Raw genomic sequence first — 15,826 nt, 5'->3', positions numbered from 1 at the left:
AAGAAGTAATTCATTAGGACTTCGTATATAGAGGGGAAAAGAAAACTAAAACACCTTGCTCCAAGAAATACGCTTACTGATAAAATTTCCCCAAACTCTCTTAAGACGGACTCTGCTTTCTCTCTCACGCAACTGCACTTGCTAAATTTCTAGAACTTCTTCCCAACTAACAAAGGGCAGCATTTTCAACATTAACAGCCTGGTATCTAGCTGTTGGGACTCTGTGGGCTAAGAGAATGCCTTGAGGAGCTGGGGAGAAAGCAGTATGATCCTGTTCTAGCATCATGGCTCAGGGAGCCAGGAAAGCCAGGAATTATTTATCTATGATTATTTATTCAAAATTTCCTGCTATCTCTCCACTTCATTTGACCATCTGGGAAATGTTCTGCTCAATTGACAGGAAATGCCCTGAGAAGTCCTTAGGCTTGTTTGTATCTTTGGATGTGATCTAGAGAAGTATAAACAAGCAGATATGGAAGATGATTCTTGTTCAGAGTTGTCACAGTGTAGTGACTGACCCTCAGCATAAAGGCATAAAGTCGTGTATTATTTTACATCATGGATCTCTGTCAGAGAGGGGAGAAAGTTTCAAAGAGTTACCAGATCTTTCTTGCTCAATTGTATCCCTCAAAATAAGGCATTATTAGAGAAAGACTGAGGACATCAGATCGAAAAGAGCTAACACATCTTAAGAAAAATATCTTTGAGTGTGGCTCCATCTCTATTTACAATGGTGGGAGAACTCTACTTAGACCACTTTGTTTAATTTAATTTCTTTTTTATACAGCAGGTTCTTATTAGTTATCTATTTTATACATATTAGTGTATATACGTCAATCCCAATCTCCCAATTCATCCCACCACCACCCCTCTCCCTGCCACTTTCCCCCCTTTCCATACGTTTGTTCTCTACATCTGTGTCTCTGTTGAGTCAGACCACTTTGAATCCCAATTCTGCTACTTTTAGAAGAGCATTTTGGATGAGACATTTGTTCTACTATTATGTAACTTCTTTGTTTTACAAAAGTGAAGGACTTAAAGTGCAAATATACCAGAATCCTTTACTAGCATCTAAATTAACTAAGATTCATTAGCTTGGTGGCCATAAAGACCCTGAAAATAGGACAGAGGGAGGTAATTCCTGGTTCTAGAAAGGGCTAGAGCATAATACCATGGATGTGGCAGTTCTGGCTGGGGTGCCCAGGTCGTGGTGTCCTGTTGACCTTGAAGCAGCTGGAGGAGGTAAACTGGCATAGCCAAAATCATGTTCAAAGAGAAATGGAGAGAATCTCTCAGGCAGACTCCATGTACTGTTAAATTTTGCCTGTACTTTGCCCTGCTTAGCGCCATTAATTAAGCAGCAGGAGAAGCAGTAGTGGCAGATGAGAAAAAGTGCCCTATTGATGGGGGTGGGAACGAATAGCTGGTGTATTCCTAGCTAGTTGATTTTATGCCAAAGGTATCCAGATCCACAGCCCTGTTGGGGAAGGAAATCCCAGACTTCCTGCCAAATTGCATCAGGGGGACATATGGACCTTATTCTTTCTAGTTCAGTAATCTTGGTCCAGCTGCAAAAATAACTTGTGCATGAATTGCCAACAGAAACAGGTAAAGCTACTGGTTGAGGACCTGGAGGATGGCAACCTCTCTGCCCCTTTATACACGTCTGGTGTTTGGAGGGTTGGTCTGGTTAATTTTGGCAAGTCTGTCTGCTGGGCTCCTGAACCCAGCCTCTAGGAGCTCAAGACACCTGTCCCATTCATCTTTCCCTGGGTCCGTTACAGACAGTGAGTTCTAAGGGCAGTCTAAGACTGGTCAGAGACTCAAGGCTGTGTTGAAAATATAGGCAAAATATTTCCAGTATTCCATTGTCACAGAATAGAATGGAAGAACAGGAATGAGCTCTTTCATTCACCATGTCCAGGACGAGGCTCAGGTATGGAGGGGGGGGCTGTGATTCGCCCAGGATCACCTGAAGAGTGTCTGGTGGAAGTGGAAACTTTCCAAAAAGGAATTAGAAATTACCAGTGGGCTTGATTATTACCTCTCACCATCAGGTGGAGTTTGTGCAGTAAACTATTATTAATAAAAAGGGAATAAACATCTTCTACATGCTTCAGTGTTTTTGTCACCGACTGAACCAGAGCCATATGTTCGCTAATATGCAATTTTACATAAATTGTGGCGGGAAGGCACTTGTTTTACCAGTTTAATGCAGCACTAAATTTTAGGGAAATACCATTTGCTTTGGAGGGACAGTGATGGCTGTTTATGCACAGCAAATTCTTGGGCCCTGAAATATTGCTTTGTACTTCCTGACTGTCTCGCTAGGCTGCCTGTGACTCACAGTATAAGAATCCTTTAATTATTCTGAAACCGGCTGGCTGGCTGTGTTTTCTCTTCTGTCCTTCCGTTTCTATCTCTCAGGCAGTGTTAGTTCTCCAGGTTTGAAGCTTTCTTTTCTACTAGCGTCTCTTGTGCCGTGCAGCCGTTGGGGGTGCCTACGTGACATGTCCCTGCCCTGCAGCAGTGCAGGTGTCCCTCTCCGTATTCAGGGAGAGCCCTAGCCTAGTTCCCAGCCCTCAGCTAGGAGGGGGCCTCAAGAAAAAATGAACCAGAGCCAGCCAGCCCCCCTGGCTGTGGCTGTGTTTTATTGGCTAACCTGCTTTTTTCTTTTAGACAAAGCCCATCATGGTTCATCTTTTCAGTTTTTCTTTTCTCACAAAGGATCCATTTTGAGAGGCTTTCCTTTTAACCAAGAAGATACAGTTCTCTGGCCAGACTTCTCATTGTTGACACAAGGGGCCAAACCACCTCTCCGCTTTCTGTTTTTCTGGCATGTCTCCCTGACCCAGCATAAGCCAGCACCTTCATACAGAGAACTTAACTGGTCCTTAGGAGCCGTTCATTCACCTGTTCCATAAATACTTACCAAGAGTCTGCCTTAAGTATGGTGACCAACTGCCAATTTGCCTGCCACTGTCCTGGCCTTAGAACTGAAAGTACTATGTCCCAGGAACCCCCTTTGTTTTTGTTGTTGCTGTTGTTTTGGTTTTTTTTTTTAGTTTTATTTAATTTTTATTGGAGTATGGTTGCTTTACAATGTTGTGTTAGCCTCCACTGCACAGCAAAATGAATCAGCCATACACATACAGATATCCCCTCCCTTTTGGACTTCCCTCCCATTTAGGTTACCACAGTGCACTAGGTGAGTTCCCTGTGCTATACAGCATGTTCCCATCAGTTGTCTATTTTATACATAGTATCAATAATGTATATGTGTCAATCCCAGTCTCCCAATTCCTCCCTCCCCACCCCTTTCCCCCTTGGTATCCATACATTTGTTCTCTATGTCTGTGTCTCTGTTTCTGCCTTGCAAATAAGATCATCTATACCATTTTTCTAGATTCCACATATATGCGTTATTATCCAATATTTGCTTTTCTCTTTCTGATTTACTTCACTCTGTATAACCCTCTCTAGGTCCATCCACGTCTCTACAAATGACCCAATTTCATTCCTTTTTATGGCTGAGTAATATTCCATTGTATATATGTACCACATCTTCTTTATCCATTCCTCTGTCAATGGACATTTAGGTTGCTTCCATGTCCTGGCTATTGTAAATAGTGCTGCTATGAGCATTGGGGTAAATGTGGTTTTTTGAATTATGGTTTTCTCTGGGTATATGCCCAGTAGTGGGATTATTGGCCATACCACACAGCATGTAGGAACTTAGTTCCCTGACCAGGGATCAAATCTATGCCCCCTGCATTGGAAGCGTGGAGTCTTAACCACTGGACCAACTGGGAAGTCCCCCACCTCAGTTTTGAGAAAACTCAGACAACTGGTCACCCTAGCCCTAAGCTCAGCACTATCAAGGAGCTGAGTGTATGACTACCAGCTTCTCAGGTACTCAGTGATCTTCTGTGGTTGTAGTCTCTCTTCTCACAGAGCAAAGCATGACATGGTGGAAAGGGCACTTACCTAGAATGGGGGACCCTGGGCTCTGGTCCCAGATTGACCACTAAAGAGTCAGGGGCTCAAGGACAGATCACTGAACTTCAGTTTCCTTCTCTGAAGAGTTGGATTTTGTGTTCTTTGACTTTTTTTTTTAACAACCCAGATTCTACAGTTCTATTTCTAAAGCAACTTGATAAGCCAATTCACACTAATTAGTATTACTAGGTAAGACGTAGTAGGTAATAAGTTTTGGTTGACACTTGCTGATGATGCTAACATTTATAAGGTCCTTATTTGGTGTCAGACAACATCCATTATATTACTTCGTCCCCACAGTAACTCTTGGGGTGGGTGCTTTCTTTACTTCCATTTACAGATGAGAGAATCAAGGCCTAGAGAGGGTAAGTAATTTGCCCCAAAGAACACAGAAATTTGTGGATTAAAGATCAGAACCTGGCAGGTCTGACCTTCAAGTCCAAACTTGAACTGTTGCTCTCACTGGCTAGAGGTAAGTCAACACTTAAAATGAACAGGCCTTATTGTTTTCCCTCAAAGGACTGGAAGAAGGAAAGTGGCTGTTTGGAATGAGATCTTTGCATTCTGGGCTGCTAAAACTTATGGTCCTGAGAAACAGAGCATGGTATTTAGGAAATGAGGGTTCTCAGCTTATAGTGAGGCCCCTCCCTGCTCTTTAAGACTAGCCAAAGCGACAGAACCAATTGAGAATTAGAGCATCCTTTATCCCCCACTGCTTCTTGCCTGTTTTTTGGGAAGCTTTAGGATATTTCCACTCCCTGCAGGATCCTGAAGCACTTTAGGTGCTGTTAGCAAGGCTCAGAGGGTCACTGCCAACTGCTCCCACTGCCTCTCACTGTTGTTGGTCTGAGAAATGACTCCACTTAGATCTAGTTTGCCTAACAGCGTGTGTGTGGGTGTGTGTACGGGGCGGAGGGGGGCAGTATAGGAAGATTCTTACCAGGCACGTTTCTTCTCTTTCTTTGGAAAGGATGATTTGAAATATAAACAAAATAAGGCTGTGGGGTCACATTCACAGCAGCTGTCAGAGTTTCACTTAATTAAACTACTGTGATTGCTTTATTCATATATTTCACTTGCCCCATTCCCTTCTTCTCTGACTCCTTACGAAGGCAACGCCATTTCACGGGGAAGGGGGGAGAACTTAAATGTTGTTAGTCTTTAAGACCAACACTAATTAGCAACTTTTATTTTATTGTGATTACCTACGTGAAAGTATGCAAAAGTAAAGTTACATTCTGAGAATGTGACTGCTTTGGACTGAAGCGTTAAAGGGAATTAACAGTTCCTGGGAACTCACCCTCATTTGCTCTGAATTCCCCAGAGCACAGTGAAACACCAGTGCCAGGGGCAGGAAATGGAAACGAGGGCCAGAAGGGACGGTCAGTTGAGCAGCCGGCCATCAGCATGATCATTCTAAAACCCAGGTCTGATCCACTTTCTCTCCTGCTGCAGAACCTGACACAGGTCTCCTGCGTGCTGGGTCAAGGAGAAGTGCCTTAGCCTGGCATGTTCCACAGCCTGGCTCCATCTCTCTAGCCTGTCGCACCACATTCACCTCCACCTGCCCAAGGCTCCAATCACATGACCCCACCCCCCTTGCCCCACCATCATTCTTTTCACACCTCCATGACTTTTTCACAAGTGATTCCCTTTTCTTCTAATGCCTTTCACACCCACCACACCCCTGTCACCTGGTGAATTCCTCTCATCCTTTCAGTTGAAGTTCAAAGCTTGCCTTTTCTGTGAAACCTGTCTGGACTCCCCCTGGTGGAGTTGGTCTCTCCCACTCTTGTGCATCCATATTATTTTGCATATTTTTATCCGGGAATTTTTCACAATGTGTTGTCATTTTTATTGGCATGGCCGTCTCCTTCATTAGACCATGTCTTACTCATCCTTGTTATCCCCTTCCAATTTCAGAGTTTAGCACAAGCCAGGAAGTACTTATTATATAGGAAGTACTTATTATATAGGAAGTACTTATTATATAGGAAGTACTTAGTAGATGCTTATTGAATGAGTACATTACAGCTGGTATGATCTGTCAATTATTATTTATTGTGTGTTTACTATGTGCAAAGCATCATGTAGGTGCTGTACATGCATGTGTATTGAGAGAGAGAGATAAAAATCTGAAGTACATAGGTCACAGTCCTTCAAGAAACATAAAATCCTATATGAGATGAAGAATTTAAAAAGCTGAACAGAATAAATATCATGCAGAGATACAAGCACATGGCTATGAGAGCTTAGGGGAGGGGGAGTTGGATTGGGGTTGGGCAGGGGGAAGGAGGCATCACAGAATAGGTGGCATATGAAAGGGTTTTGACAGATATAGAAATAATGGAGGAGTAGAGGCAACCAGCCTGAGGAAACAGTATGAACAAAGGCATGAAGATAAGGACAAAGTAATTTCCCTGGAACAAAAGGGTCTGAGAGTTCTAGTCTCACCATAACTAGGGAGACAGAACACTTAAAAAAAATCTGAAATAAATCCCATTAATATCAATAAATGCATTTCCCCTAGTTGCCTATATTTGCATACTCTAAGCAGGAGTGGTGATTAATCACCTCCAAATTGCTCAAGTATATGAAGCAGGGTGTTCATAAGTCTTTAGCAGCGGGAAATACTTGTTACAAATAAACTGTTTACAATTTACCTTGTAAGCATCATTTCTGTTGGGGCTGTGCGGCAGATAATGGTAACAGTAGGTGTTAGCCCAGTCTTAACAGAAACACAAAGAAAATGTTCATAAGTGGCAGTCATTTCCCATTACAAACAAAGTTTTAATGGGCTTGGCGACAGTTCGAGAGACTTTCAGAATATAGGCAGAAAACACAAAGTTGGTTAATCCTTTACATGACAATTGTGTTTTGAAAATAAAAAGAAAGCAAGCCAAAAATTTATTTCTCCCTTAGCAATCCTTTATGAAAATTAGACTTTAAAATCAGACATAAATGCGATATATGAACCAACCAGAAACTGTGCATGATCGGTTTCTAATTTAAGGAAGGAAGGCTTTTAATTTGCCAAGTTTATGTAATGTGTGGCAGCAACTAACAGTTTACAGATAGAAATTATAGTTTATATTGAAAAGTTTTAAACTTTACTTGGGGATCCACCACTACCAACAATATTTATGAAGCCCCTTGTTGTTACAGTATGAGGCCGGTGAAAGCAGTATCATGTAGATGTGCTTCTTGCCTTCTGTGTTATCATGTTGGACGTTTGGGTTCATGCATTCAAGGACTTGCAGATGTCAGAATAAAGATAATCAGCCAGCTGTGGTCTCTTGCGTTTCCTCCTCACTCTTTACAAGTCAACATACCTTCACATTCATTTTTTCAGTTTTTCATAACCCGATGAAGTAAATAGAGCATGAAAAATGACCCTCAGTCTACTGATGAGGAAACCGAAAGGCAGAGATGGTCAACAAATTGCTCACAGACCACTGGTTATCGCCACAGAAAGAACCAGAACTCTTGCCTTCAGCCTTCGTGTCCATTGCTACACGATGGTGCTCCTGAATAAACATATCTCACATAGAGATTGTGTTGTAGACTTGGGGAGCAAGAGTAAATATCTGGTTGCCATGGAGATCACTGTAAGGAAGGATGACAATTCCATGACAGACTGGAATGACTCAGAGGCAACCTTGATGGTACCTCTAAGGTTAGAGCCCCACTAAAACGGATATATCTGATGTTCATGTAACAAACATATTCCCACAAAAATTTGGATTTAGAATCTCCAAGTCCTTCATAGGAAACCAAAGAGCATCACATAGCCAAAGCAGTAGACAACAACGGTAATCAAAGTGAACATCTATGGAGCGCTTGACCCACACCAGATACTGTGCTAGGAGCTTCATACCCACCATGTCCTTTAACAACAACCCTTTGAGGAAGGCACTGATACTGTTGTGATACAGATGAGGAAACTGAAGCATAGACTATTTGTCAAGGTCTTATGACTAATAAACCACGGAGCAGAGAACTGAACCCACGCAGCCTGCCTCCAAAGCTGCAGTGTTTCCCCTACATTATTCCAACTCCTATGTGTCAACTGTAATGTCTGTGGGGTGAGGGAATGGGAAATGTGCAGGAGTGAGGGTTGAGTCTAACCCTGAACATTGAGTTCAAGTGTCGGGTAACATCTGAGAAGGCAGAGCCCACAGGGAAAGCCCTCAGTCACGGGAACCCAGAAGCAGCCCCCAGTGCTGTGTCTCAACCAACAGATCTGTTAGCAGGCAAGTAAAGGGCATCTGAATGTCAAGGACCAAACTGCTTCTAATGTTTTCCCACCTCTGTTTTCCTCTTGTTCTTCAGAACTTTCTGGGTTTTTGTTGTGGTCGTTGTTGTTCCATTTCAGGGGTAATTTTCTAGATCTTGACGTGCCTGCCTGTAAAATTATATTTCAATCCTCCAGAATCTCTAGCAGGTTTTCTAACTCTTAGAAGACTCGCTGCACCTGATGAGACAAAGAAAATATCCCTTAAACACGGGCGCAACAGACTGAATGTTTGTGTCCTTCCAAAATTCATATGTTGAAACCCTAATCCCAATGTGATGGTAGTTGAAAGTGGGGCCTTTGGGAGGTAATTAGGTCATGATGGTAGAGCCCTCATGAATGAGATTAGTGCCCTTATAAGAAGAGGCCAGAGAGCTAGCTAGCTCTCTTTTCTTGTGAGGATAGAAAGAGATGTCAGCTACTTGCAGCCTGGAAGAGGACCCTTACCAGGGCCCTGAACTCAGATCTCCAGCCTCTAGAACTGCAAGAAACAAGTTTGTGTTGTTGATAAGCCATCCAGTCTATAGTATTTTGTTACAGCAGCCTGAACTAAGACAATGGGATATATAGAGCCTTCCTCTCGGTGGGGCATGCTTTCTGCTCAACCCCACATACTGCCTCTGTTCCCAAAGCTTAGGTGGGAAGCAAAACCGAGCTGTCCTCCTGAGAACCCATCATTTACTCTCTACAGACCTGACCCCTTCCTAGTGAATCCCAGAAGAAATGCTATGCAGCAGCCTTTTGAGATGAAATGTTTTTCTATTGAACCAGAAAATAATCACATCCTCCCACTTACCCTTTAGGGTACAAATTGATCTGACTTGATTTGTCAGAGAGCCAGAACTGCAGGCAAATAGACGCTAGAGAAATCAACCAATCTTTTAAGGCAGCAGTGATTGTTACTCCTGTTGGCTGGCCGAGTGACTTGTATCTGGAGGAGATGCTCAGAATGACTCAGGGTGCCTGAGGTGACAGAAACGCAGAGGTTCCAGAGTGGGCTCTAACCGAGCAAGTGTTTCTTTCTGTCTTACAAGGGTTTGGTTTCGTGTTTTCCCCCCTTTTCCTTCTTATCCTGTCTCCTGGGGCTAGTATCCTCCGCAGAAACCAAAGGTGATGCATGTGTGCAACAGTGAGGAAAAATAGCTTGTGTAGGGATGAGAAGAGATGGGTATAAGTGTTTAATCCACGGGTGTGCCTATTTGTGCCTTGGTCTTTAATAAACCCAAGAAGTGAGTAGGCACTACAGCAGAGGGGGTGAAGTCCTTTTGCTGGTGAGCTGTCCATTTTTAAATTAAAAAAAAATAGTTTAAATACATAAGAAAACTGTGAAAAAACATAATTGACACTCATGTATCAACTACCCAGATTGAAGAGTTGCTATTTTGCCATATTATTGTTATTATTATTCCCTTCCCAGTCTTCCCTGCCTTCCTTCCTTAGAAACAAAATGTTACAATATAGCTACATCTCTATACTTCCATCCCACTGTTTTATTCCTTTCTCTTTCTTTCCAGAGAGAAGTGCTATTACAGCATTAGACTTTATCTTTCTTGTTCATTAAAATTACTTCTACTATATAGATATATATGCAGACAGAATATGTAGCCCTCTTTGAAGGTGGACTTTTAATATTAACCTTTGGGATATATTCTGAACGTATCTTTTTTTTTTTTTCTTTGCGGTACGCGGGCCTCTCACTGTTGTGGCCTCTCCCGTTGCGGAGCATAGGCTCCGGATGCGCAGGCTTAGCGGCCATGGCTCATGGGCCCAGCCGCTCCGCGGCATGTGGGATCTTCCCAGACCGGGGCACGAACCTGTGTCCCCTGCATCGGCAGGCGGACTCTCAACCACTGCGCCACCAGGGAAGCCCCGGAACGTATCTTGTAACAACTTAAAAAATGTGTTTGTAACTCAATTTAACCTTTTAAAAATTTTATTTTATTGAAGTATAGTCGATTTACAATGCTGTGTTAATTTCTGCTATACAGCAAAGTGATTCAGTTTTATATATATATATATATATATGTATGTATATTCACATTCTTTTTTATATTCTTTTCCATTATGGTTTATCACAGGATATTGAATATAGTTCTCTGTGCTGTACAGTAGGACCTTGTTGTTTATCCATTCTATATGTAATAGTTTGCATCTGCTAATCCCGAACTCCCGATCCATCCCTCCCCCACCTCTCTCCCCCTTGGCAACAAGAAGTCTGTTTTCTGTATCCGTGAGTCTGTTTCTGTTTCATAGATAAGTTCATTTGTGTCATATTTTAGATTCCACATATAAGTGATATCATATGGTATTTGTCTTTCTCTTTCTGACTTACTTCACTTAGTATGATTATTTCTAGGTCCACCTTTAACCACTTTTTACGTGTGACATTATGTTGCAATTTACCCATGTTAATACCAGTTGATCTAGTTCAATGATTTTAACTGCTGCATTGTATTGCTTTGTATGAATAACTCCAAATTTATTTCACTCTACCCTATTGATAAACATGTTTTCCCTACTACAAAAAGTGCTGCAGTACATCTTCTTGTTGAAGTCTCCTCAGGCCCATGTATGAGGTTTTCTCTTCAGGGTCCGTCTATACCTAAGAGTGGAATCGCTGGGTTACGAGGTTTCTTAAATTTTACATTTAATTACCAAATTGTTAAACTGTGCACTTAAAAATAGTTCATATAGCATTCCCCTAGTAGTTAGACTAATAGAGGAATAAGCTGTAGTAAACCAATAGCAACAAGACATAACAAAAAACTAGCTGAATCAGGCAAATTGTGGTTATTTCCTGTAACCTGGTTCATGATATTTATGGTTGTATTTCCCTTCTTGAAACAGGAGTATAATACAATCTGTATCCTCCTTGAGGTAAAATACCTAGACTCTATATTATTAGAGTCTCTATAATAATACATCTCTATATTATTCTACCATAAGTAGCTGGAGGAGAGGATCTAAGTTATCCCTCTGAACACCAAACCTTCATTCCATAGCTTTATCTTCAAACTTAGTTAAAATATATACCCAGGTTGGGCAACTAGCTTTGCTTTTCACATAACCTAAAACACCTGTAGAAAAACAGCTCTTGAAAATGGAAGAATGTACAAAGCACCTGGTTAATATCGGAACATCTGATTCAGGGTCAAGGAGACCTCTGACCATCAGAATAGAAACTGAAAAAGGTCTTTATTTCATTGTGTAACCAGCCTGTGTGTACATGTTTGAACATATTCACATCAATGCTCTCTATCTGCCTGCGCTGGACCTCCAACACCTTCCCCTCAGAGGCTCCTCTAGTTATTTCAAGCGGGTCCCTGGGGTGTTTGTACAATACATCACTTGGGCTCAGAAATGAGTTTGCTCATGTGCTTTGGCTCCATTGTCAGGGGCCCTTTCCCTGTGTTGGATGACCGAGCCCTTAGTGAGAATGGGACCCCACTAATCACATCCGTCGTCTTCCCTTCTTAGAAAGCCCAAGCTGCTTTGCACGCATGGCAGAGTTGGGATAGGATGAGTAAAGGAAGAGAGGCGTGTCTCCAGCTTTGTCTCTGGGACTCTAAAGCAGCCTGGGTACCTAGATTTTCTTAAGGTCTTCCTTCAACTTCTACCATAATGCCTCTTTTCTTAGAGATTCAAAATTAGTCCTGTGCAGTGAGCTTGAAGTCGGGGGAAGGGGGTCTATTACTCAGTCCCCACCATTGCCATCCTGCTGTCCCTTCTCTTCCCCTAGGCACCCCATATCAGCACTCTCCCAAGTCTGTTCAATCTAAATCCCAAAGCCCCCAGGCACTGCACTTCCTGGCAGGGGGGAGATGTGACCTAACTCTAGTCCCTTAGAACCTACCTGAATCCCGCAGCAGTTCAAGCAAGACATCCTGCTGCAATAGTGTCACTAAAGATGTGAAGAGGCCCTTTGGGGGCATTCACTGTTTTCCTCACATGGTAGGTCGGCAACAAGCACATGTGGAAGCCAACTGGTTGTGAATGGAGAAGAGAGCTGTAAGTAGACAGAAGAAAAAAGCTTGACTGGGGCTTAATCAACTCCCCCCCCAGCATTTCTTAAAACACAGAATCGTGTTTGAAGAACCTTTAGATGTTATCTAGTTCATCATCCCATCTATTTTATTTATCTGCGTTGTATGACAAACGACCTCAAAAATTAGTGACTTAGAATGACAGTGGTGTGTTATTCCTCACAGTTCGGTGTGGTGGTTGAGTAGTTCCTCTGTTGTTTTCACCTGGACTCACTTCAGTGTCTCTGTTAAACTGGGTCAGGGAGGGGATCCAAGATGGCCTCATTCACTGGTCTGCCCTTCAGATGGCCCTGGCTGTCAGCTGGGGTGCCTTGTTCTCCTCCCTCAGCCTCTCATCCTAGTTGGCTAGACTGGGTTCTTTACATGGCGTTCTCAGGGCAGTGTTTCAAGAGTGAGGAAGCTGCTAGGCCTCTTGAGGGCTGGGCTCTGGAGCTCATACAGCGGCACTTCTGCCAGTATTCGATTAGTGAAAACAAATTATGGGACCAGCCCAGATTCGAGGCATAGAAACAGACACCACGCTTTGATGGGAGTTTTGCCAAATATTGCAATCATATTTTTCAACCTACTACACCATTTAATCCCTGCTATAGCATCTGTGGTATTGTTCTAATTGAATAAGGCTGGTGAAAGGGTCCTTATTCTTTCTAGAGGTATCTTTTTCATGGAGAACACCCACAGCCTTCTCCCTTTAGATGAACATCCCCTTGGTTCAAAATAAGCATTAGGGTCACATCTTTCCTTATCCAGTACTGGGGAAGGGAAATCTTTAGTGAGATGAGCAAAAGAAAATTTACATTTAGGACACACAGATGGACTAACTTATTCTGTCAAAGTTCTATTTGAGCTAGGTGTGCCTTTTGCAGGAGACTACCTCATTCTGAAGAGCTAAATTGGGCCAGTGTGGGACTGAGGGGAAATAAAACTAATGAGCTGATTGGGTCTGTATCTGGCTTAGACTTCAGGGAGAAGGATAAAGGGGGCCCTTGAGGTTTCCAAGCTGTTCAGCTTAGTTCACTAGAGCAAGAGAGCAGATAAGTTAGTTGGGAGAAAGCCGCAGTCAGGAAGAAAGTGTACCCAGGGCCATATATCTCAGGAAATTAAGTATCGTCATAAGTAGCTAGATGACATGAAGATTCCAGGGAGGCAAAAGGGTGCTATCGCAGTTTTGGTCTCGGGCCTTGTTATTTGTAGTGTATTCACTGGACCACCAGGAGAATCTTGGAGCCACCCCAGAACATGATGAGAATCTGCATTTTAACAAGATCAAGTGCCTCACATGCTTGTTGAAGTTTGAGGAGCGTGAGTCTAGAGAGCCTTCTTGATGCCTTTAATTCTTACCCCACGGGAGACCCACATAAACGTGGCCTTACTTCCAGTAAAGAACTGTGCTTGGTACCACCCAAGGCTTTCTGGGGGCAGAGAGGCTCAGCCTCACTGTCTGTGGTCACCCACAGTCTACAGCTCTTTTCTCTAAGCAGGGGTTCTTAGCCATTTTAAAAAATAGTTTTATTGAGATATAATCCACCTATACAATTCATCTATTTAAAGTGTACAATTCAGTGGTATTTATTTACAGATACGTGCAACCACCACGGTCAGTTTTAGAACATTTTCATCACCTCAAGAAGAAATTTAGGAGCCTTTAGCGATTACTCCCTCATCCTTCTATCCATACCCCCCTTGCATCTTGCCTTAAGGAACTACTAATCTACTTTCTATCTCTGTAGATTTACCTATTCTAGACTTTCCTATGAATGAAATCACGGAGCATGTGCTTCTTAACAGGTTTTCAGATCATGAGGACCCATCGAAACTCAAATGGAAGAAATGAACCCTCTCCGCAGAACATACATACACAAGTGTATTTACCCAGAACTTCAAAAATTTTTGTGCATCTTTTGAAGCCTTTAGGGAGCATCTTTAGGAAGCCAAGATTAAGAACTCATGCACTGTGGCCAGTCAAAATGGGTAGTTGTCGCAAGCAGGTCCTAATCTGGTTTGAGCACTGCAGGCAGAAGGGATGGGACCACACAGGGACAGGTCACACGGGGTTACTACTGCCCCAAGGTGGAAAGTGACTAAAGCAACAAGCAAAGGACAGGCACCAAGTGTTTACAGAGCTGAAGAAGCTGTGTTTATAACACATAGTTTGCCAAGGAGGGGGTGATGGTGAACAGATGTGTCATTTGCAATTAAGCCTAAAGATGTTAATTATGCAAATGGAATCTCTGATTAGGATTCTAAAAAAAGAACCCCATATATTATGGGGTGTTGGATGTGCACAATCAAGCGTGCTTGCTGACTCTTCCTCCAGGTAATCACTGCTGGTGCCAGACTCCTCACCTGGGGGTCTTGTTTTCAATGTGCCACCTTGAGAGCCAGAGAGGGGTTCTGTGGAGGCACTTTCCAACTGCAGAACACTAAAGCTGGACATGGTCTTTGAGATCAGGGAGTATAGTCTGTCCTTGTCCAGAGGCAGAAACTGAGGCCCAGAGAAATTACGTGACTTGTCACTAGCAGAGTGAGGATAAGAGCTCGTATCTCTTATGTCACAGATTCACTTTCCCTTGCCTTATTGCATCAAAGAGGACATAAATCAACTATCAATTTTCTCGTCAGGGTCTACTTTAAATCTATGTGGAGTAAGGGCCAGGGGAATGATGTAAACAAAATATCTCCCTAACCCACTCAGGGTGTGCTTGTGTGTCTGTGTGTGGGGAAGGGGAAAGCAAGTAACGAGAATAACACAGGGCTTATACTCCAAGCTGTGTTAGTCATTAGAGCAGCCACTAGTCATCTGTGGCTATTTAAATTAAAATGAAATAAAATTTAAAATTGAGTTGCAGTAGTCACATTTCAAATGCTCAGTAGCTACTTGTGGCTGGTGGCTACCATATTGGACAGCAAAGAACATATCCATTACTGCGGGGCTTTCTAGAGTCTAGAATCAGATTTTCTCAGTCTGAATTCCAGTTCTGCCACTTAGAGTAAAAGTTCGAGTGTATTATTTAATGTTTCCAAACCTCGATTTCCTCCTCTGTAAAATGGACATAAGCACCGTATCTGCCTCACTGGTTTGCTGTGAGGAGTATGAGTGTAAATGAGATAATGTGTGTCATGTGTTTCGCAAAAGGAGCTTACACTTATTAAGCACTAAATAAATGTTATTATCATTGTCATTAAGCATCTCAGTATCCTGCTTAAGACTGTGCTGCTTCTTCTAATTGAAATGATGCAGTTTGTCCCCTGGCAGAGTAAGGAATTGCTTGCCGGGGGCACTAGGACGCCAAGAAGCCTAGGTCTTGGATGCGTTATAGAAGAAGGAGGTCAGGAACAGAGAGAGGGAGATGAGGAGAGGCTGGGGCGGAGGGAAGATGATCAGGGTCCTGGGAACAAGGAGAAGACACAGTGGTGTGAGCTGTGAGAAGTGCCAGAGGGCAGTCGAGATCACCCCACTTCATATTTGTCAAGGGCTGGCAGACAAGTG

This window comes from Phocoena phocoena, chromosome 14, assembly GCF_963924675.1.
Source record: "Phocoena phocoena chromosome 14, mPhoPho1.1, whole genome shotgun sequence".
NCBI classification, from domain to species: Eukaryota; Metazoa; Chordata; class Mammalia; order Artiodactyla; family Phocoenidae; genus Phocoena; species Phocoena phocoena.
This window is presented reverse-complemented; position numbering follows the sequence as displayed.